This window comes from Crocuta crocuta, unplaced genomic scaffold, assembly GCF_008692635.1.
Source record: "Crocuta crocuta isolate KB4526 unplaced genomic scaffold, BGI_CrCroc_1.0 scaffold518, whole genome shotgun sequence".
Lineage (NCBI taxonomy): Eukaryota > Metazoa > Chordata > Mammalia > Carnivora > Hyaenidae > Crocuta > Crocuta crocuta.
The window spans coordinates 1,653,555-1,678,954 of NW_027530514.1; the positions used below are offsets into that span (position 1 = coordinate 1,653,555).

A 25,400-nucleotide genomic window follows, 5' to 3' on the forward strand; every position below is an offset into this window, starting at 1 on the left:
TGCCGTCTTGATCAATGAAAAGGCGCCATGGTTGTGCTCAGACAATCAAGTCATTTCAGTGTTTGTGAATCTCTTTTCTCCTCTGCTCCCTGCAGAAGAGGGAGGTCTTTAATACCAATTAAAGATGCATTTAATACCTTCCACTGATGCTGAGCCATCTGTTACCAGTTCTGTTCCACTTACATTTCTAGAACAAATCTTCTTTAATACCTGAATTGTGCACCATTTCAAAGTTCACAGTCACTTGCTATCATCTTAAAAATATTACAAGTTTACCTATATTACAATATAGAAAATTATTTGATTTCTCAAATTTAGATTATCATCTAGCCAAATAGCCTCTCGGTTTTAAAAAGGAGCTGAGGGGATAGATTCGAAGAAGATTGCAAAGATGAGAAGGAGCAAAGTCAGTCTGTGGAATTAGCTGAGAGACTAATAAAATGAAAAGCACACCCCTTCCTCTCCATATCCTTAATATCAATCTCCTTTATATTTATATATTTTATTTAATAGTTTGAGTCACTGATTCTTAATTTTTTTCATTGCTCATTTTACTCCAACTTCAATATCCTTTTACAGTGTCTCATCGCCTGTGCTGCTGCCTCATCCCTATTAAACATTTGCTCATACCATCATTTAATATCATTTTAAATGCCTTAGTAAGAAGGGAATACTTAGACTAATCCCTGAAGGTTGAAGTGGATTTCGAATCCTACTTCTAAGGTAAAACCATCCCTAACTCACAAGGAGACATACTGACATAACCCTTAAGGGAGCTGGAATGTGCAAAGAATGTGCGTGACAGGGAAGAAAAAAAAGGTTTTTTTTCCAGTTGCACCAAAGAAGAGGGGGGAGGGAGAACCAAGGAGATAGTAGGAAACTGAACACTCCCTAATTAGACCCCTCCTTGCAACCTCAATTCTCAAGAGAGTTACTAAAATCTCTGCGATGTTTGAAATCAGAGGATTTTAAAAATGAATAACTAGAACAGGACTGAGCTTTGCACCCAAGCTAATGTGGCTGTGGCCAAGACTGAGGCAGCACGTGTGGACCCTATAGGAGGGAAGAAGCACAGAGAGAATTAGAAGAACTAAGCCAGAACTGTGGGCCTCACAAAGTCTGCAGAATTGGATTTGGACCAGGTACAACCAGATTTACAGAAGATGGTGGCTGGCGGGAGACATGATCCCTTCCCCAGCACGGCCCAGCTGCTGTTGTCAACATTAGCTCCACGCTTTTCTCCTCCCTGTCACATAGCTGTTGCTTTCTCCTGTTTTTGAAGCATTTAGCTCAAATGCACTTGTTGACACTCCACTAATTCTTTTCCCTTGGACTTGCAAACATTAATGTGAGAGGGTCCTGCGAGTCATAGGGAAAGGTCAGGAAGGAATAAGGAAGAGAAAGGCAACAGTAAAATCCACAATACTTCATGGATGTCTGCCCTACTTATGTCTAGGTGCCCATGGGGTTAGTATTATTATTACTTAGTTAACATCATCTTTTAGATAATAATTTTAAATACTTTAAGGACATGTATGTGTCTTTAGGAAAAAAATTATATGTGTATATATATTACAATAATAGAGAAATATATTTGCCAAGAAAATGCCCTTTAAATCATGATTTATAACTAAAGAAGGAATGAAATACAGTAGATAATCATCCCAGAATAACCAAGCCTCTGAGTTCTCTCCACCTCCATGCCTTCTAATTGTAGCCCCCCCAACTGGCTTTTGTTAAGGACAATTGTCCTTGGTCACTTCACACATACATAGGGCTATGTTCTAAACCATATGAGTTGGTGCCTTCACCAAGATGTTTGGACCACAAAAACACTAAGGAAAAGCAAATAGTCTGTCAGTCTCCCAACCCCCTAGAAAGAAGACTGGTATGAAAGTTCTTCCTAAATCAACAAAACAAGAATATGGAGATTAGATGAGCCTATCAGAGTCCCTCTCACAATAATTTAATTTCAATTATAGGGAAAAGGGTGGGCAGTAGGTAGGGGCAAGTAGAAATCAAGGCACACAAGAACAGAAAGCAATGTGCAGACTCCTGCTATAAGGAAAAGATATCTAACAGGGAATAAAAGGTCAAGTGGATGTACAAAATAAGGAAGAGTAAAATCCAATATATCAAAACTAAATAGCAATGTGTTCAGTGAGTCTTCTTTCTAAACTTGTCTTCAATTCTTTCCTACATACCATGATGTGATATTCTGGGTGGTAGATTGCTTCTGCTTCTTAAGCTACATATTTTAAAGAGGTGGAGTGATTAGGTATACCATGGGCTAATAAATGAGAGCCTAAATCTCCCTTTAGAAAATGAGCAGTTTAATTATTTCCATTGTTACTGTTAATCTTACAAGGAAATAAACAACTTTATTTGGACATTTCTCAATGAAATTTTAAATAAGATGCTTTGTAGCTAATCAGTTTTGTATGATTGTGCCCATATGCAACACAGAAAAATAGATGATTGTCCAAAATTTAATTATTGTTCCCACATTCAAATTATCATCTTCCTTAAGGGTCTCACTAAACTGCTCCTGCAATATTATTGAGTGTTCAAAGTCAAGTATAAACCTGACAATGTTTTCTTTAATATATGAGACTGCCTACTCCTCTTCCATGGGGAGTTGAATTTACTTAACAGATATTTACTGAGCACGCATATGTGAAAGGCACTCTGCTCAGGGCTTTAGGGGTTTCCCAAATTTATCTGATATTAAGAATCATCCAGGGGAACCTGGGTGGCTCAGTCAGATAAATGTCCAACTTTGGCTCAGGCCATGATCATGTGGGTTCATGAGTTTGAGCCCTGCGACGGGTTCTGAGCTGACAGCTCGGAGCCTGGAGCCTGCTTTAGAATCTGTGACTCCCTCTTTCTCTGCCACTCTCCTGCTCACACTATGTCTCTCTCTGTCTCTCAAAAAATAAATAGATGTTAAAAAAATAAAATAAAGAGTAATCCATAACACTTTTTTCAGAGTCCTTGAAGTCCAATCCCAACTCACTGAATCAAAATTCCAGATAACAAGAGCCCCACATTTATTTTTATCTCCAGGAATTTGGAAGACAGAGGATACAAAGATAAGCAAGGCTCAGTCCCTAGATCCCAGTAATTCAAGAATGAGAAGAATGAGATAAGTATATAAGAAGCTGCAACATAAGGCAGAGGAGGAAGAGATCACATGCAGTGGGGAGGAGGTAGTGGTGATGAAAGACATCACAAATGAGTTGATGGATTTCATGTGGCAGACACTATGCGATTTCACTAAGCATGATGCAGACAGCGACAGGTGTGCGTGCAGGAAGGTGTGATACTTGCCTAGCAAATGGGGACATAGCCAGCCTAATTGGACCATAGGATCTGAGTTTTGCAGAGAGCAGGAAAACAGAAACAGTGGGGGATATATTGCAGAGGCTCTGAGTGGCAAGGTGAGGGAAACCTTTTTATGCAGGATAGTAATGTGATTACATCTGTTCCTTAGAAATATTAATCTACCAAAGGCTATTAGAACAGGTTGAAGTAATTCAAGACAGTAAACCAGAAGCCCCAGAAGGATCTCATTTCAAAAGATCAAAGGACAGGTAGTGAAGAGTGGTGAGACGGCACTGGAAAGATTATCATTTATGTGAGGTTATTAGAGCAATGTTTATATTTCATTTTCTCTGTCCTATTTCTTTTTTTAAAAATGCAAACGTATTCAATATTTACTCAACAAATATTTAGTGAACATGTACTATGTGTCAGACACTTTTTAAGGCCCTGGGATCCCAGCCTTCACCAGACTACTAATAGGTTAATGTGGCAGACAGAGAAATAAATCAACGCACCGCAAGCGCATTGCTGGGGCAATGGTTAGAGGGAGCAGAAGCAATTACTTTATAACATTCTTGTTGTGAATGTACTGCATAGGTGTTTTCTGCACTCTGACAGTAAGAACGTCTTAGCTCTTTTCACTGAACATATTAGTCTCAATTCACTGAAGCTGAAAGTCAAGAGAGAAGCTTTACCAGAAAGAACCTTGGAGAATGACTTTGCAGTTTGTGGCATTTCCAGAGAACACTACTGTCTTCAGACACCAATTTATAAGGGCTGCAGCTTACCTGGTCTGTCCATGCTGGGCTCACATTGACCACAACTGTGTTTAAATTCCCATGATCCACACATACTTCTGAGCCACACATGAGTGTATTTTTAATCCTGATCTTGAAAACAACAAACCAAACAAAAATAAGGGATGGGTTGAATCCATGAAAAATGTCAAATGTACTAAAATTCTCCATGTATGCGTTTACATGCGTGTGCGCACGCACACACACACACACACATACACACAGTAACCACATCTTCTATCCCAACATATTTATACAGGGGGTAGGGTATAAATTACCAGTCCCTCTAATTAGAACACTAATAAAGCCCCTAGCTTGAAGTAACCCTTAGTTTAAAAAAAAAACAAAAAAAAAACAACTAAAACTAAAGATTCAGGATGGGTCAGTATGTTGTTTCTGTCATTGTGCAAAGCTCACCACTGATCATCGCCCCATTTCATACCAGCATATATCACCACATAGACTCAGAGCTTTCATTTATTAGAGCTGACAGGCTAACCATACAGTGTTCTCAGTCTCTGCATACAACTGTTCAAATCTCCATCCTTCCAGATTTAATAAAATTCTGCACAAGTCCCCCTCAAGGTGCCTATAGTAAAATACTTAACTGTCTCTTCCATGTCCTTATCCTGCCATGGTTTGTGTCAAAAACCAAGAACCTTCAGTCCCTAGAAGTCACCATTTTATAGTGACCTCCTATGTGTGACCATAAGATGTCCCCCCTACTGCAGTGGCCAGAGTTAGAAAGTTTCCAGTCAAAACTTTACCAGAGTGTGCTGTTTAACCATTCCTAGGTAACAAGGAGTTAGACTTACAGTTAAGAATAAGCAGCATGAAGTGGTGTAACTAAAGGTAGCTAACAATTCCATAGATGGGAAAATTACTCCAAAATGTTTCTCATGGATTATCTAGATATTAGATCTTTTTTTTTTTTTACTTTTCTAACATGATTCAAAATTTTTTAAAGCCTTCACATCTTCATAATATGTTTTTAAGAATCAGACTATAGAGGTGTCTGTGTGGCTCAGTGGGTTAAGCCTTTGGCTCTTGGTTTTGGCTCAGGTCATGATCTCACAGATTATGAATTCAAGCCCCACATTGGGCTCTGTGCTGACAGTGTGGATCCTGTTTGGGATTCTCTTTCTTTCCCTCTCTTTCTTTGCCCTCTCCTGCTCATTCATTCTCTCTTTCTCTCTCTCTCTCTCAGAATAAATAAGTAAACTTTAAAAATTAAAAAAAAAAAAAGACTGTGTGGGGCACCTCAGTGGCTCAGTCAGTTAAGCATCAAACTATTGATTTTGGCTCAAGTCAAGATCACACGGTTTGTGGGATTGAGCCCCCCATCTGGGCTCAGTGTTGACAGCATGAAGTCTGTTTGGGATTCTCTCTCTCGATCCCTCTGCCCCTCCCCTGCTCACTTTTTTTCTCTCTAATAAATAAAAAAACAAACATTTTTTAAAAGGCATCAGACTGTGTTAAAAGGATACATATTGATTTTTGCTTAAATATGCTTGAAACTTATGCATAAATACATAAGAAAGCAATAATATGATTGCTTATGGAGAGGGAAGATGGGTAGATGGAATATACTGCATACTCTTCCTGTGTCTTTTGAATTTTGAACCATGTTAATGTATTACTAGTCAAAAAATAAATTAAAAACCAAATCAATTATATAAGTAGGATATGAAAAAAACAAAAGAGGATAATGAAGAGAGAATGTATTAATTCACACATTCATTCAGCAGACATCACTGACTATATATGCCAGGCACTGTGCTAGATGCTAGGAACATAAAGATGAATGAAACAGTGGCTGTCCCCACAGCTCATGGTAACCCAGACTTGAATATGATGCTGCCATAACACCTTTTTTATTACTGTTTGAAAATTAATGAAGAAAAAAAGCTTGGAGAATTTTGATGTCACTGGTAGATATAGAAATAGTAATGTTTTTTCCCTCAATGCTAAATTGCCTGGTTAAAGGCAACTTGCCCTTGAAAGATTAAGCTAACTTCTCTGTGACCAAAGAGAATTGTATTTAAGATCCTGGTCTTTGAAATCAGATGAGATTTGTGTCAGACTCTCAACTTTGTTTCTCACTACTAGCTGCTGTGTAACCTTGGGTAAGTTACTGAACATTTCTAAGCCTCATATTATCTGCAGAATAACGATTCTAATGTTACCTACCTCATCAAGTTGTTATGAAGATTACATTTTAAGTATATGCAATGCACTTTTTATAGTTATCATTATTATTACCTGGAGAGGAATCTTGGTTTTTCAACAAAGGTTTTTGTTAAAGAAAATAAGATTCAATTTCTGCTGGCAGATTCCTCTTTAAACTGCCTATTTTTGTTCTCCTACATCTTTTGCTCCCCAAAAATGAACATTTGGCTGAAAGCTTAGCCATAATGCAGAATGGCTCCCAGGGAGGGGAGGAGCACCTTCCAAAAATCCATGATAAATATCTTTTGGCTTTCTAACTCTACAGGCTTAAATCCTACTTTGTAGCCAAGGCCGAGGGCATTAACCTTCTTGGCAGTTTCAAGTCACACACTGTGCGGAAATCAATTTCTTTGGGGAAAATATAATACACATTGGAGCAGCTTAAAATCTATGATTTTTATGCATCTTCTGCCCAACTGTCTTTTCATATGTTTTAACTGTACATTAAAGGAAGTCCATGTGCCATAAAATAAAAGATCCACGTATTTTATTGCATAGCCCCCCAAAAAAGCACACCTGCGTAGCAAAAGAAAATATGAAGCCAACTCAAAAGATAAATTAAATTGAGATAATATTTGCCACAAACATAACTTACAAAACTAATCTTAACATATAAAGAATTCCCACAAACTGAGAAGAAAAACCTGAATCCAGAAGAAAAAAGGAAAGAATCTGAGCAGGCAATTCACAAAAAAGAAATACAAATCACTCTTAATATGAAAAGATGAGCAACCTAAATTGGCGTATGAATTTTCATTTACGATATAGACAAGATCACTATGACACTCACTTCATAAGATTGCTCTGAGGATGATACCATAGTACATGCAGAGCACCAGATGAGAGCCTGCACTTCAGAAGCCACAGAAAGCACTTCCTAGGCACAACAGAATTCCAGGCCAACCCAGAGCCAAGAGGTGGCATGACCAGAACAAAAGAAACTCGATACTAAAGCAGTATGTGATTCTTTTTTTTTTTTTTAATGTTTTATTTATTTCTAGGAGAGAGAGAGAGAGACAGCATGAGCAGGGGAGGGTCAGAGAGAGAGGGAGTCACAGACTGAAACAGGCTCCAGGCTCTGAGCTGGCAGTCAGCACAGAGCCCAACGCGGGGCTCGAACCCACGAACTGCAAGATCAAAGTCGGACGCTTAACTAAGCCACCCAGGCACCCCAAGCGGTATGTGATTCTAATTAAGGTGTCCATACACCCTCTTTGTTTTCACAGTGATGGAAGCATGTGTTCACTTACTGCTGTAAAAAACAATGCAATATGTGGTCATCATATCCTATTTAAGGTAAAAACACCTAACTCTCCTCAAGCAATATTACTCTCTCCATCCTAGCAAAGTCATCACTGCTCATGTTTTAAATGGAAAGTAGAAGTACAAGAATAGAGATGATTCAGAATAGTGACTAATCCATCATCTTTCCATCCACTTGCCTCAGGACACAGAGACTGAATGGGGAAACCTAAAACAAGACTGAGGACAACTTCATATTTTGGACCCAGAGGAACTAAAAGGATCTAGTTGCTCAAGTAGGAGACACTTCACCTGCCCATTCTCATCGGTGAGTGCACGTTCATAGTCTTTGCTCTCAGCAGTGTCTGAAGTTTTTAGTCCTGCAGATGCCAATGTTCAGGTCGAGCGTTGATATAGCTGATATATGACTGACTATGAAAACAAAATGGGAGGCCATTTTTTGGGGGGCCTTTCAAATTACACAAAATTCTGACTCATACTTTTGTTTTAATGTGTACAACTTTTACTGTTTTAATGTTCTGTGAGTTATATATCACATGCAGATTATAATAAAGGTCCAGCCAAACTAGTATATCAAAATTGCCATAATAATACAGTGAATAATATGCATTCACATAAATAAAGTTACAAACAGAAGTTGCAAAAAAGTCTGAATATCATTTGGAAGTGCACTGCAGCAGCTGTGGCATCAAGATACTCTCCAGAGAATAATATCTCTGGATGAACTCTGTAACCTTATATGCAGCTAATGATACCTAATGGAAAGTCATTCAAATGGTCCCACATTCTGTTATATATTGAAATCAATAATCAGAGTGGAAACAAGTAAGTGGTTTTTAAATTACTGTGTAGGAAGATATTATTTAGATTTACCCTGCTTAGATTTTCTGATCAATTAACAGGTCATAACCAAGCAGAGCTAACATTATTCCAAGTGCTGCAATGAACCATTTCCCTCATTAATAAAATGCAACAGTCCTAAGTTCATTCAAGCAGCTGTTGCATTTATCATACTTATATTTACAAATGACTATAATGATCACATAATGTTGTTATTATCACTTTTTGGAAATGGTCCAGGATTTGTTTTCTGAGAACTCATGTGGGTCCTTCCGTTTCAAACATAGAATATATAAAATACTTAGTGCATTTAAATTGAGGAGTGGAAGTACATCTCACCAATTATTTTAGATGTAATAAATATACAACAAGCCAGACATAGAAGCTCAGTCCTTTCAAGTTCCATTTATCCCAATATAGTGTCATAAGAAAGATGGAGAGCCAAAATTGGAGAAAAGAGATTCACTATTATACTTTCTGATAGCTAGTGATCAATAATTTCAAGCAGTTTAGATCAATCCAAACCTCACAAGTGAATTTATCTTATATCATGATTCTTTTTTTAAGTTTATTTATTTATTTTGAGAAAGAGTGCATGCAAGTGGGGTAGGGGCAGAGAAAGAGAGAATCCCAAGCAGGCTCTGCACTGTCAAACCCACCAACTATAAAATCATGATGTGAACTGAAATCAAGAGTCAGACGCTCAACCAACTGAGCCACCCATATTCCCTTCTTCCATCAAAATTCTTGACCCTAAGTGTTTATCCCTAAGGAAATGCAGTTTATCACTCTCCTTCACTTCCTCCCCACCCCAGAGCAACTTTTGTTTTCTTCTTGTGAACTGACTGAATTAAATGATTCTAAGCAAACCCTGAGAATTTCAACACTATCATAGTCAATTTCACCAGGAAACTGGAAATGTACAATAGCACATTATGCATATCATCACCTCACCCCCCCACATTAACATCTCTACAGCCTGAATCCATGAAATCAACATTTCCTCTTTAAACTAAAACAAAGAAACTTCAAAGATAATGGAGCAATCAGCATTCAAAGCCTTCTTTCTAAGTCTTAAATAATTATCTCTTGTGTGGCTTTAAATTAAATTGTGATGTGCTTTTACACCTACAGTGTAAAAAAAAATAGCTTTATTGTAGTAAATACAGCAATTCAAGAAGAGAGGAAAGAAGGTTTAAAGTGTTGTTTGTTTGGGGGAAACAGAGGGTGGCAGTGAGAGTCCCAGAATTCCTACAAGAATCAACAAGATATAAATTCCTTCCATAGTGGTACTATGTCTCTTTCCTGTTCCTCTTCCCTTCAGCCTCTCAACCACCAGCAGCGTATTCTCTCGTATTCCTCCATATGTTCAGACAGCTGTTCAAGACAGGCTATTTTGGATTTATTGATTTCTTCATAAATTAATCACTCTGCAACAAGAATATATCAGATTAGATTATTCAATCCATATAGGCTTCTGTGATAGAAAAAAAATATACAAAAAGAGAGAGAGTGAGAGAGAAGCATCCTCTTTCTCTCTAGGGTTTCCTTCCTATGTAATGAATTATTTGTAATTATGCATCAGTCAACACACTTCAATAATGAAAATGCCTAAGCAATGGTATTCCAAAAAGTGTTTATGGTAGTTTTTTTTACCGGAATGGTTTTTACCAGAAAGGTGGCTTTTGGCCCTTGTATATGTAGTGCATTATAAATACCTCTATTTCAAGGCTTTCTAACTTGGGACACTTCACATGTATGTAGTATTAATCTGAAAAGAAAATGTTTGAGAGATGGTCAGAGTAGTATTGCTTTCCCAAAAAACAACTCATCAAAGCTGATTTTTGAAAGCCAAGGTACATATGCATTTGTTTATTCATAATTTGTTCACAGTTGGGACATGATTTTAAGCTAGTAATTAAGTAGTTACTTGTTCTTCAGTCTGGGTTCCTCAATGACATTTTATATTCAAATGTATTATTGGTCTTACCTTTAGAGTTAGGGAAAATTAAGGCTACAGAACAAAAAGGCTGGTGCCAGCTTAAGGGTATCAGATGCACTTGGAAAGTAAGCACCAGTATTTAATTTATAGAATGTTACACAATTCATGTGAGAAAACTGATATAAAAGGGAGATAAGTTATTTTTGTCACCATACTGCCTCTATGGGATACTAACATGTCTTTAAAAAGCTAGTGCCTAAGAAAAGTAGATCAGTTATTTTGTAATATTTGAAATACAAGAAATGGGGAGAAAAGAATATACCCAGAAAAAACAAACTTTGGTTTGTTTCATTTTGTTTCTAGGTACTGCCCAAAATGTGAAAAAATGAAAAATAGTAACATTATGAAAATGGCATTATAAATGACTTAAACACCAACTGTTACTTTGACCTACAAAATGTACAGATTCAAATTTCTTACGATTTTATTCAACTATTATTGTAGTTACTATAAGTACTATTCTGTTAAAAATTCTATATTCCTAGTTACAATGAATAAGTTTTAACATAAGACCCTGTTGAGTTGTAGAAATGCAAAATTTTATAGCAATGTTGGGAATATGCATACATGAATGAAAGCTGTAAATAGAAGTTGCAAAATAGGATCTCAAAATCATATGAAAACTTGCTCCACTGGCTATCTATACCTACATGTTGTTCATTTATCCTCAAGGAATAAATGAATACTCCTGAGGAAATTCAATACCCCATACAGTGCTGATGATACATAAACGAATGCTTAGATATAGCCCCTTCTCCCTCCACACGGCCACTCTGAAACAGTGGAGGCATGTATATTATGTTCCCACACACATAGAAACAAGGAGCTCTAGCAGGTTGGCACATGGGTTGGTTCGTTGGTTGGTTGTTGGTTTTGATGGGTTTCTAATAGAATGTTTTTCCTTTATGGAAACTTTCAGTAAAGTCTCCAAGATAGGAAATATAAATAATTACCTGAGGAAAAAAAAGCCACCAACTTTTGCCTTTGAGCAGATGTCCTCTCTGTGGCCTTGAGCAGGCCCCCTAATGTCTTGGAGCCTCAGTTACTTTGTTTAGTATAAGGAGTTGGACTTTAATCTTTAAGCTTCCCTCCAGTTCTGTGGTGCTAAATCTAGATCTCTTGCCTCCTTAAATGTGTAGATGGCCTAATTACTTGCTCAAGACCTAAAAGAAGATCAGAATTCTTTCAGAACTCTGATTTCTCATTTTATACCCAAGGGACTACTTTGTCCCATCTTTGGTGGAATGTAGCGGTTAGTAGCATATGCCTGTGAGTGCTGTAAGGAGCCACTTGGGTCCTAGAATTTACAACTAAGCTCTACTTTTTAGATGAGCAAAGGGGCTGAGAGAAGACTCCCTTTAATTATCTGAGACTGTGATAATTTCCAAGAACCTACATTCATCAGTGCACATATTGGAAAGCAGGACTTCCTACTTTCCAGATGGCACAGAGGGTGATTGGGGATAATGCTAGAGAATAACACAAGTTACACTCAAATGGGGCCCTTCCAAAGACGGGAGGGGGCAAAGTAATATTTTTCCTCAATTATAGCTCTATATGCCAATTCCTGTATTTTACATACCACAAGTATGCAAATGCTCCTTTAGGGAGAAATGTTATTAAACATTTTGGCAAGAAAGGATGACAAAGCTGGGATGTAGATTAGCTATTTTAATAATACAGAGAGCCAATTGCTTATTCTTTGGAGAGTGACTAGAGCAGCAATTAAATTGCAGAAGTGTCAATAAAACAAATGTTGATTACACCCAACCTAAGAATCTGTAATAAAACAGAAACAACTTTTTTTCTAGCATATATTTTCAAGCCTGTGGCTTTGGAATTACATATACTTATTTTCCATTTTCATAGGATAGACTTGTTTTCAATTATTAGTGTGAAAATTTTAATTCTGGTTTCAAAAGAATTATCTTCAAAGATGCTGAGTTTCCTCTGAAATAGTTGTAGTTTTGCTTTCTCTTTTTAAATTTTTTAAAGTTTATTTTATTTATTTTGATAATGAGAGAGAGAGAGAGAGAGAGACCATTAGGGGCAAAGAGAGGGAGAGAGAGAGTCCCAAGTAGGCTCCTCACTATCAGCACAGTGTTCGATATGGGGCTTGAACTCATGAACTGTGAGATCATGACCTGAGCTGAAATCAAGAATTGGATGCTTAATCAACTGAGCTACCCAGGCACCCTGTAGTTTTGCTTTCTATCCCCCAACTCTTAATGTTTTATAAACATGGCTGAGACTTGTTTTACCCAATGTTCCAAGTCAGAATTTCTACACTTAGTACTTGAATCAGTCACCTGAGACACGTCAATTTATTTTGAAGGGATCTAAGAATTTTGCAAATGTTTCATGACTCAAAAATGAGGTAAGATATAATACTACATATTTCATCCTACTCGCTCCAAAAATGTCCATCTAAATGCATGTTTGTGTGACACTCCAAATTAAGCTACGTGGGTAATTTTGAAAATAAAAATGTCTTGTGAGACCAGAAATAATAGTTAAGGGACAATTATTACAACCCTAAGAAATCCTAAAAAGCCTGGAGTACTTTCCTATTAACTTATTGGCTGAGGTTGAAGAGAACTGCCAGCTAAATCTCCAAAGTCAATATCCAAAATATGGACATATGAAGCAGAAGCTTTGAATTCCCATGAACACACTAAATATAGTGACTTGTCCCATACAGGGACTCAAGGGTGCATGAATCCCAGCCACCTGGAAATTTGGTGGTGGTGGTGGTGGTGGTGGTGGTGGTGATTGTTATTGTTGTTGTTGCTGTTTTCTTAAAAAAAAAAAAAAAGTGGCCTGAGATTGAAAAAGTTTTTTCAGTAAGCATAATATGAACACCATAAGTGACAATTGTTGTTTTTAATGGTAGCACTAGAGTTTATTAAGCTGTGCCTTAGTTCAGGTGCTGTGGCTTGCCCATGGTGCTCTTGATGTATAAAGCCCAGACATTCTGCTGATTCTTCCGGAGCAATGACACCAGGAAATTGACAGCCAGGTAGATATTGTACACAAGCTCATCATCTATCATCTTCACAGACGGCCAACGGCCACTGCCAGACACAGCACCTTCTTCATCTGGGGTTAGATCGTGGGCTTCGCTTCATCCACTCTGGCCACCATGTTCTCATTGTGGGTCAGCAAGAAGGGAACTTGCCAACCTTATTCAGGCCAGGGTCCAGGATTCATGGGATCTGCCTGATCAGAGATTCTGAAGCCAAAAAGGCATTATACTTCTTGGCCAGCTTCCTGACCAATTTTTTTATTTTTGAGTTTCTTTAGCACCTCAGTCTCCATGTGGGCAATATCCACAGCCTTGGCCACATCACAATACTGCTGGTTCCCCAAAACACATACAGAGACCTTGGGGTGGGGAGTGGACTTAAGCCTGAGGGTGCCCAAGGAGTGTTGGTCCTTCTGAGGGTCATAGCTCTTCAAGCTGATCTGCAACTCCACCATCTCCAAAAACTTGCCACACTTATGCTGGTCCCCATGCAGGACTTCCAGCACTGCCTAGAACAGGGCACCTCAGAAAACTGCTGCTCATGGTGCCTTGTGCCACAATAACCAGGACAGAGAACTGGAAGTTTGCATTAAGGCAATGAAATGAATTTTGTTTGACCTGAGCTTTTATTAATGTCAACATAGTCTCTGTGTACTGATCTTAGAGTCTGGATATTTTAAGAATCTTTCGCAGAGCAATACAAGTATGATAACACACAAATGACTTTGCAGTGCTAATAACATTCATTCTGTGTTATAGGGCAGAGTGTTCAGATCTTTATAGGCATTCTCTCTTCAATTTTCAAAATCCCATGAGGTGGACAGGAAGGGTACTCTCACCTTTGTTTTACAGATCAGGACGCTGAGAAGCATCAAAGTTAAGAAACTAGCTCCAAGTGACAGGACTAGTAATAAGTAGACCAGCAGTCTCCTGTTTCCACTCCAAAGTACTTTTCATCACCCTTCCTTGCTTCCAAATGTCTCAAAGGAGTCATTCTCACCTTCCCCACAAACAGAAAGCTCTAAAAGAACCAATGTATGTGGGGAAAGGTAGGAGTTAGAACATCCCAGATTCTCACTCCCTTTTACATTCAAGCCATTCATCTAAGAAGCAACTTGAGCTCCGTTTCCAGTGACCTGATTCCAACCAACAAGAGAATTACAGTTCTGTTTCACAGCATTATGTTTTATAATTTTTTCATTTCAAAAGCTTTTCTCCGTGGTCAGGTATAAGCCCTGGTGGTAAATAAATGATATATTTCTCTGTGTCTTCTTAAAGGTAGACCCATTCAATGCGTTTCCCAGCGGCTTATTAGCCAAGAAAGACTGTAAGGCTGGGGGGCTTGTATGACCTCATTTTCAGGATGCACTGCCTTCTGTCTAACTCATTAGCTATCTAAGCCATCCATTGTAAGACTAACTCGGGGGCATGGGTTGGGGGCAGGCAGAGTGTGTTAGGCAGCTGCATCCTACCAGTACACGTGCTGGTTAGGAAACCAACAGGTCAGTGCAAGGTGGGTCTGAGCAGATGGCATCTTTGGCAGAGCTTATGGCAGGAATCTATAAAATGCTTGGTAATTGGTTCCAGCAGGATTATCTGGGGTAGGTGTCTAAGGGTTGAAATAGCTAAGGCTCTCATTTCTCTGTGCTTGTTCCAGCAAGAGCCAGCACTGTCAGAATCAAAGCTTGCTCTGTATCAAAAGGTGCTCTGTCTTTCAGTAACTTATTTTTATCACTTGCCATTAGTTTTCAAAGAGTGATTCCTTTTATTCTCACCCTTTACATTCCTCCTTTGCTCTTGAAACTTGTTATGCTTTATACCTGAGGACAAAAGCAGCTGGAAATGAGTCATTTCCACTCTTCCACATCCCTCCTTTTCAGACATAAAACACAAAAAATGTTAAAGCTCTGTGAGTTGTTGCCACAGGAGTGTGATAGTGATGATTCCCTTGGTCATAATTATAACAACACAGGGATTTGATGACACACATGCACACACACCTACACTCCCACAAATATATGTTCCCTGTAAGTAATACCCTCTAAAATGACTGCCAGTAGATAACGCATAACCTTTTCAAGAAGAAGATGAGACATTTTTAAATGGAGCATTTTCAATACCTCTTCGACATCTCTGAAGCAGATTTTGTCAAAAAGATTGAGAGTCAGCCTAAAAGCACCCTTCTACACATGCATGTCCTCCAAAAGTCTTCCTGGTTCTGTTTATTCTCTTGCATATTCATAAAAAGCACTATTGTCCTACTTCAGGGAATTTTCTTTGCTTCATTAAATCCCTGTATGTCAGAGCTGAAAGAGAACAGATTACCCATCTTATTTTCCACACAAGGAAACTACAGCCCAGAGGGGAAATGACTTTGCCAAGGCCATGCTTTGGTGGCAGCTGGGCTTGGATCTCAATCCAGTTCTTTTTTCCATCAGGCCATCTTGCTTCCTAGGGACGAGAGTCTGAAACATGTCATTCCTTCCTTGGAAACTTATTGGCCACTATTGGGTGTCTGGACCAAGACAAGGCTGTGGGAAAGATACAAAAAGAATAAGAAAAGAGCTAGTCCTGAGGGTTACTCAATTCTTAATTTTTTTTTATTATGTAAAGACAGACACTAAGTAATAAATACTTTGTGTTAGGTGAAAATTTTGAGGTTATGCTTTTCTTTCCTATGTTTGTTATTGTTAGGGAAAATGAACATTTAATATCCTTATAGACAACACCCATCATGTAGCTACTGTTGAAACAAAATGAAGGGCTTTGAAGGTCAGAAAAGATTAATTTGACATCTTAGAGAGTTTGCATAAATTAAAAAAAAAACTTTCACATTCCATTTGGAAATCTACCACTAAATTCACTCAACCTCATTCAAGCGTCTTCCATTTTATAACCCCATTATATCTTAAAATATATTGACATAAAATGTTAACAGATTTAACTTGCCATGTTGTTTCCTGTTCCAATGTATGGAAAAGTAGAATGTGTTAAGCCCATTAAATTTAGAGGAAAAAAGGTAGACGTAACAAGTTTTTCTTTCTTCTCTCTTTTTGCATTTTTAAGTCCCTTATAAACAGATATGCTTTCACTGTTAGAGATGATGTCCAAAGCCTTGCAAAATGGAGGCATTCATTCTCCTCAGGTCTGGCAAACAGAGATCGCCAATGGAGTCAGGTTTGAAAGACATATCTTGTGACTTCCCTTTTATCTGTATACTCCACTTTTTGATCATCTGTAGTTTCAGCTTCACTTTTGAGTGGCCTTGGGTTCAGGGAGATAGGCAGAGCATTAAATTCAAAACGGGAACAGAATCTGAATAGGCCTTGGGTGACTGACACATAACCTAGGGATGCAATCTATTTCACTGCAGAAAAAAAATGGCACTCACTCTATCTCCAGGCTCTCCGAAGGTTTTCCCATGAATAAAATCTGGCTACTGAGTACCTGTGATATCTGGTGACCCGCAGCAAAAGCTTACATATAAATGCATTTTCCCCTGTACATGCTTTGCTTTTTTCTCCTTCTTTCTATCATGGTCCTTTACCGTCCTCACAGCCTTTCCTTTTTTTATTAGAATAATAATAATAGTGACTATTCATTAGATATTTGCTCTGTGCTGGACACTGCTAAAACACAGCATTTCACTAAACTGCACATCAAGTATACAAAGAAAATATTTGTCTTTCAGTTTCAAAAAAAAGCTTAAGTAACTTACCCAATGTCCCTTAAGTAGCAGAGTGGCAGATTCAGATCCCGGTGTCCATGCGCATAATCTCTGCTTGTCTAATAGTAAAGCTTTTTTAGGTGTTTCAAGTCCCAGGTTTACTTTCTACGTAACAGCTATGTTTTAAGACTGCCTCATCCTCTAGTGGGCTCAGAGTAATATTAAATGAACCTAAGGAAAATCCAATTAATTTAGGAAGTCTAGGAAAAATCCTAGAACACACTTGAATTTATTTTCTATTGCTATATAACAAATTACAAATTTAGCAGCTTACAATAACACAGGTTTATTTTCTCATCATTTCCAAGGGGTCAGCAGTCTGGCACATTATAGTTGGGTCCTCTGGTCAGGGTCTCATAAGCCTCAAATCAAGGTGTCAGCTAGATATGTCCTCATCTAGAATCCCAACTAGGGAATGGTTTCTTCCAAGCTCCCTCAGGTTGTCAGCAGAATTAATTTCCCTGTGGTTGTAGGACTGAGGTTCCCACTGTCTTATTGGCTATCCACCAAGGAACACTCTCACCTCCTACAGGCTACTCTCAGGTCCTTGCTATATGCCCCCCACCCCCGCCTATCTCAGCAATGGAAAACATCCCTCGGAGATATTCTACCTGTCACAGCAGTCAGCTTACTTCTTAATCTAGTCTATTATTTTCTTTCATTATTTGAAGAGCCAGTAAGTACTAAAGAAGAAAAATTGACCATAATGGGATGTTCACTCATATATTTTAAAGAAAAAGGTAGATTTGCATCCAAGAGGAGTGAGGAGAGCCTTTCTCTCCTGGCACTTCAGTCATACCCCTGTATGTATATCATCCAACAGGATTTTATCTTCCTGCACATACCTCTAGGTCCTCTACAAGGATCAGCCTCAGATGAACCTGATTACTCCTTTTGTGAAAGACAACAAGAAAATATCTCTATTGTGAAATCAGTACCTCTATCATTTGGTACTTGTCCATGTTTTACATCAATCATAGGACACATCCTCTGAGAAAGGTTTTACATCTCCCATTTGCTAATAGATGTGTTTTATGGAAGACCATATTTTTAAAGGTACATGATTTTAGAATAAAATAACAAATTGTTACGTCTGTATTTAGCTATGTTTTTATTTCAAGCTGAATTTTTTAAAGAATGGATTTTTCTAGGGCTATCTTATCACTTTACTTCATAAATTGTCATGAAGACAATGGGACCATTGTCTCATGTCTTATGTCCCAATTATGCCAAAATCTATGCCAACACACTGTCTTTACTATTTTCCTCAATCTTTGAGTGTTGCATTTGGTTTTCTACATAGTGTGAGATAGACTTGGAAAGTAAAGTTCTTTAAAGGAGAAAGAACTAGAATATGCTTTTTTAATTTTTTTTAATGTTTTATCTATTTCTAGGAGAGAGAGAGACAGCGTGAGCAGGGGAGGTTCAGAAAGAGAGGGAGTCCCAGACTCCTACACAGGCTCCAGGCTCCGAGCTGGCAGTCAGCACAGAGCCCGACGCGGGGCTCGAACCCACGAACCGCGAGGTCATGACCTAAGCGAAAGTCGGACGCTCAACCGACTAAGCCACCCAGGCGCCCCAGAACTAGAATATGCTTTAAAGATCTAGAGTCTTGGGGTGCCTGGGTGGCTCCGTTGGTTAAGCGACAGACTTCAGCTTAGCTCATGATCTTGTAGTTGATGAGTTAGAGCCCTGTGACGGGTTCTGTGTCTCCCTCTTTCTCTGCCCCTCCCCAGTTCATGCTCTCTCTCTCTCTCTCAAAACTAAATAAACAGTAAAAAAAATTTTTAAGATCTTAAGTCTCAAATGTATCTAATCTATTTGATCTGTTTAGAGAGTTTGAGAACCTATTAGTAAAACCTAATTTAAAAAAAAGAAAAAGTGGGTAGACTGGGAGTCAAAAACCTGGATTTTATATCTGGTTATTATCAGTTACCTCAGCTATAAATTAAAAGCATAAATTTTGATAGCCTCCAGGGGTTAAATGCAAATTATCAATTTGGGATGCATGATGCAGTACTGCTGGATGACCAAATGCCAGCCCTCAACTTTAGGCTTCTCCGTCAATGAGAATGATCTTCAGACCCAACAAAGATAGAACAAATGTTGTAAGAGGGGCTGGAAGCTTTAGACAGACAAAGAGATTTTCAGATAGCCCCTGTCTGCTCTAGACAGGTTTAGGTCTCAGGCCTTGACAAGTAACATCCCAGAACATGGAAAGAACTTGCAGACAAAGGTCCCTGATGCACTGCCTGGGCTGGAGCTCTGACAATAGGGAAATATTGTTTTAATATCTGTCAAAACTAGAAATTCTATAAATTTACATACTTCTATTTTATTCATAGATTTATATAATCTATATAATAGATTTTATATATATCTATAATAAATAGATTTATACAATCTATTTATATAGATTCTGTAGATTAATATCTGTAGACATTAATCCTATAAACTGCAGAGAGATTCTAGGATTAACTCCCAAAAAGATGCTTTGGGAAGGCTTAGGAAAGGAAGCTTGGATCACTAGGATCCAGTATGGGTTCAGAGTAAGAACAATTATTGACTGGCTGATCACATTGCTTTTGCAGATTGGGTACTAGACTGATAAGGAAATAATATATAGTCAAATCTTCCTTCTGTGTAACAAGAGTCCCAGAGAAGGGTGGATGAATCTAGATGAGAAGGGTAGTGAATAGAGAGACAAAGAAAGAGACTGAGAAAGACAGAAACAGGGAGGGGGATGCTGGTAGAAGTGGTATAAGTAGAAGACAAGAGAGAACACTCAACCCTAGAGAAAAGGAGCATAAGAACAGCTCCCTCTTCAGAGACCATATGACTTTTCCCAGCACCAGGACCAAGATTGCAGCAAGGAGAAAGCCCCACTCTCTCAGCTGGTGGGTGACCCAGTAGTTTTCCCAAATGGAGGTGTCAGTCCTGGCACCTGGGCACAACCACACTGCACGGAAAGGAGAGGCACTTTTAGAGAATTCAGGAGCCACCACAGCCCAAGGAGCTATGCAGCTGTGGGCCAGGCTGCAGGCAGCAATCAATGCTGTGGCACCTGGGTCTCCAGTAGAACACCTTTGGGCTTAAGGGAAGAACAGAGCACTTTTTTTATCTGAAGACATACATTCCCATTTGTACCCTCCCAGGAAGTGTAAAGCTCCTCAATGGAATGAGCAAGGACAAGGTTTCTGAAGTCCTGCCTAGGATCGAATCTCACTCTTCTATATGCTAGCTGACCTTCTGCAAGTTACATATCTCTCCATAAGCTTTACGCTAAGACAGTGATACTAAAATACCTCTCTAATAGGGATGTCCAGAGGATTAAATGACAATTATCCATCTAAAGCGCTTAATATTAGATATTAATACATTAACACATTAGCTCAAGCTAATGGTGTCTGAGGAATCTTCAACAAAGCCTCTCATGACATATTTGTGGACAAGACAGAGAAATGAAGAATAGGCATAAATACAATTTTGTGATTTATAACTGGTTAAGTGACAAAGCAAAAGAATGCAAATTAATTTAAGGATATTCAGTCAGGAGAATTGCTGTGAATTACAAAAGACCTCCTGAGAGTCTTGAAAGTCTTCCCAAATTGCAGGGCCCTGCTTTGATACTCAGAGACAAATAAATGACAAGCAATTCCATAGACCTTCCTTTTAATATTCTCCAAAATGTTACTTAGAGTAACTTGCTAAATTAGTTACTGAAGATTACTAAAATTTGATATTCACAAGCTAACTGAAATGAGCCCAATACTAAACTTACTGAGGGAGCTCATTCATCATTCTCCAGGAGGCCTAGAGCTGGCTAATACCAGGCTATACTGAAACAGTGTGTCACCTGAGCACATGTGCAAATTTCTGAAATGTTGCATCTTTATTACCACGTCATCAGGTTTATTCTGACTTGGTCGTAGTTTTCAAGAGCTGCTATATGTTAAATCAACTGATATATCACATTACATGTTAACAAAACCCATCCATCTCCAGTCACTTCATGAGTATTCTCTGTATGTCCTGGCCCTCCTGGATTTCTCCAGAGGACACAGACTCCCTGCTCCAGGAGATCCCTCAAGTACAAGCTGCACACTTTGCAATACCTCACAAACCTGGGACTCAAAAGACAGGGTGGGCACTTTCTTTGCTCCGGTATCTCATCAAGAACATGATTCATCTATCTTGAATAAAATTCCAAGCAGGTTCCATTAGGGCACCTGCCTTCTGGCTCTATCACCCTGAACACTCTGCATCTTCCTACCCTTCACCTGTTATCTCCCTTCACTTCCCCTTGATTTCTTGAGGACTCTGACATCTGATTCACAGTCTTCCTCTTTGCACAATCACCCAGGGAGATTGCAATGTTCATGTGGGTAACCCAGCCACAACCCTAGTCTCTCACTTCCTACATCTCCTCAACTCCATCTCTGAAATTTAGATTCTTCCTGACTACAACCACCTCTCCAACCAGATTTCTCTCTCTCTTGCTCTTGTATTCCCAGGACTTCACAAAGGACACCATTTCCTTCCGTTATAGCCAACATCTCCTTACCTCTGCCATCTTCTATATGTAACTGAGGCTCCATGTCCCCCACTTCAGCTACCCTCTCATTGTATTAATTTCCTGTGGCTGCTATAACAAATACCACAAACCTCGAGTGTTAGAAGAAGGGAAATTTATAATCTTACAGTTTTGGAGACAGAAATCTGAAATTAAGGTGCCACACTCCCTCCAGAGTCTCTGGAAGAGCATCTACTCAGTGCTTCCCTCCTTGTTTCTGGTGTTCCAGGCCTTCCTTGACTTGTAGCCACATAACTCCAATGTCTGCCTTCATCTTTATGCTGCCTTCTCTTCTGTGTTCATATCAGAATTTCCTGTGCCCTTTTGTTATAAGGATACATGTGATGACACCAGGGCCCATCTGGATAATCTAAGATAAGCACCTCAAGACACTTGCCCACATTTTTGCCATATAAAATAATACTTACAGATTTCAAAGATTAGAAAGTGAATATGTTTTATGGGGCGCCTGGGTGGCTTAGTCGGTTAAGCGTCCGACTTTCGCTTAGGTCATGATCTCGTGGTTCGTGGGTTCGAGCCCCGCGTCGGGCTCTGTTGCTGACTGCCAGCTCAGAGCCTGGAGCCTGTTTCAGTCTGTGACTCCCTCTCTTTCTGACCCTCCCCTGCTCACGCTGTCTCTCTCTCTCTCCTAGAAATAAATAAAAACCTTTAAAAAAATTTAATAAAAAAAAAAAGGAAGTGAATATGTTTTTGAGGGCACTATTTTTTTTTAGCCTACTATGCTCATCAATATTCTCAACATCTTTGCCTCTCTGGTCCTTCTCTATTATCCATCAACCTTCTTGCCATCCCCACCTGGGCCATTGATTTCTGCTGAACAATATCACACACTCTTATGGATAGATGCCACTACAGATGTACAGTTTCCAATCCAAGAAATCAGATTTCTCACTTCCCTTCTGGATTAGTCCATACTATACAGTCAAGTCCAGAGTTATAAATGGGCAAGAATGAAACCTTGGATTGAGTTTGAAGTTATTTTTACTTCGATTTATTCCCACAAGCAGTGTAAAAGATACAGATAATATCCACTAGATGTGGGAAAACATGGTTCCTACTTCCTTTTACCTCATGGAGGCATACCAGTATTATGGTTTCAGTGGCTTATGTAGAAGGAGAAGACCACGGGGCTGGAGGGCCAAAGAACTATGGACTCACATGCCTTTCAGATGCCCAATGAAGTCAAGACCAAAAGCAGTTTCTATTACCATATAAAGCTGTCTGAGGAAGCTCCACAGGAAGCCATGTCACCCAGACCCAATGTCTGGGCTCTGGGTCTTATCTCTGCTGCACTAACACAGGGGTCTGGGAGTTTTCCATTTCTGCTCTCCTAGAGGCTTTCTCTTTATGCTCAGAAGAAAATCCAACCCCTTGGCAGGAGTATGTTTATTCCTTTCAAGCCTCTTCTTTCATCTCTCAGCACTCCCCACCATTAACATTTAAATACTTGGAGTCCTGTGCAGATATTTATTTTTCTCTCTTGCCTCTGAGTCTTGGCACTTGCTAATCTCCCTGCCTGAAATGCCATTCTTCCCTCCCGCCTTTCCCCTGCTTACTCCCATCATTCATCAGGAGCCAAGCCCAGCTCCAGGTCTTCCCAGAAGCCCCACCCACCCCCCTGGTCCTCTCATAACACAGTTTCCATCACCACTACCACCCCAGGCTGGTTTAGGTGCCCTCTTTGTCTGACTAAACCCCTACCCTTTTCCCTGTCATAGCCTTTTTCAACCACTATCTAATTAGCCATATTTATAGTAATCTGTCCTATTATATGTTACAGTCCTTGCAGGCAATGTATGTATTCCCAGCACCTAGCACAGTGCCTGACACATAATGAGTGCTCAATAAGTATTGGATGAATAATATTAATGATAATGATAATCATTTCATCAGTACGAATCATCTGTAGGGTTTAGAAGCCAAAGCTGTTCAGTATTCACACAAAATGAAATACCGGGAGTGAGGAAGCTATTAGTTCGACTTTACTCCGCAGTGATCAGGCTGACCATATTTCATGTGTGGGCACCACCCTTCAAGAAGGACATGAATAGCAGACTGTGTCTGACAAAGGCCAAACAGAAAAGTGAAGGGTTTGAAACCATGAAATCAGAGGAACAGCTGGAGAAAGTAATGGTGTTTACTGTGGAGAAGGGAAGATTCAGGACCTGCCTACATGAAGGTAATCTTCACTACTTAAGATGACGCTATGTGGCTACAATGGAACTGAACTGTTTCAGAACTGCCTTCCAGTCATGAATGGAATGGCTGCTTTCCTCAGATCAGAATGGGCTGCCTTGCTGGAGAGGGATTCATGAGCCCAAGCATGCAGGAATTGGGGTTGCAGAAGAGTTGAGAGCATCATGGGAGTGGTCACACTAACTGTTTTCTGCAGACACTCCAACTCTGGCATTCCAAGTCTCAAATTAATTAGCATGTCAGGCACTTTGCTACTTAGCAGTTCTGGAACATTCTTTGCTCTACGTGCTGCGTGGGAGTACACGGCATTGACAAATGCACTCCCAGCCAGGCCAATCTCTGTTCGTTGAGTGGAGACAATTCCAGCCAAATCTTTCAGCATGATTGGATTTCTTCTCCCTTCCAACTGTCTGTCAATGATTACAAAATTGTATATTCTGCTTTGTAAGACTGTAACAAACTGCCTTAAGAGGGATGCAAAGAAACAAACAAACAAACAAAAAGGAATTGCTTTTCCTCAGAAACCCTGGGATAAGATTCTGACCACTTCCTCAGCTGATAGCATGCTTTCTTGTTCATATATAACATCATCATTATTCTTCAGCTGACATGTTTGATTTATGGCTCTTAATATCTTTGAAGTAATGCACTTGGTAATTATAGTCACTCTATTGATTTTCATAAAACTACTTTATTCACTATGAAGCCACCTCTAAATCCAGTGAATCATGCACTCTCTATCTCCAGCTGTTTGGGTGGTAATATGAGTATTCAAATAGGGCTTTTTGCCAGCTTTGGACACCATTTATTCTGGAACTATATCTTTAAATTCCTAATGAGTCTATCCCTTAATAACTGGGTATTGCTAACCAATCCATTCAAACTTGTTTTTAACTATCTCTAGTATTTTATGTACATCAAAGATTTCCAAATAAAAATGATCATGTGGAGCAAGGAAAGAAATAGCTTGCTTTCCAAAGCACACATATAATTATTAACTATGTTATGAAGGGAAGGCCAAAACTGCTAAGAGAAGAAAATGATAAAACAGACACGACATTTAGCCTCTTTCTGATAGAGGCCATAATCCTTGCTTCAGGTAGGTTTTCTTGATGGGTTTCTAAGGTACTAAGCTGTTGGGTTTGGGTTTCCTTTTATCCATGTGTGTGTTTTTCCTGCGAGGCCCATAAACTGCTTTTAAAAGTGGTCATTTTACTCATGCTTAATGGGCCTGGTGTATTTGCTGCTCTCTGTCCTGTAATTTGCTTTGCTTACCACCATCAATATTCAAACACAGTTTTAAGGACTGGGAAGAACAGATCATTGATCAGTACTGCTAAGTGGAGATGACTGGATCCCTATGGTTATGTTACAGAAATCCTGTCCAGGTTAGGCATTTTCCA

At 39.1% G+C, this 25,400-nt stretch overlaps 1 pseudogene; it reads right to left on the reverse strand.

The window, feature by feature from the left end:
• Positions 1-13,372: 13,372 nt before the first annotated feature.
• On the reverse strand, positions 13,373-21,805 carry LOC144234091 (large ribosomal subunit protein uL1 pseudogene; annotated as a pseudogene).
• Positions 21,806-25,400: the final 3,595 nt, after the last annotated feature.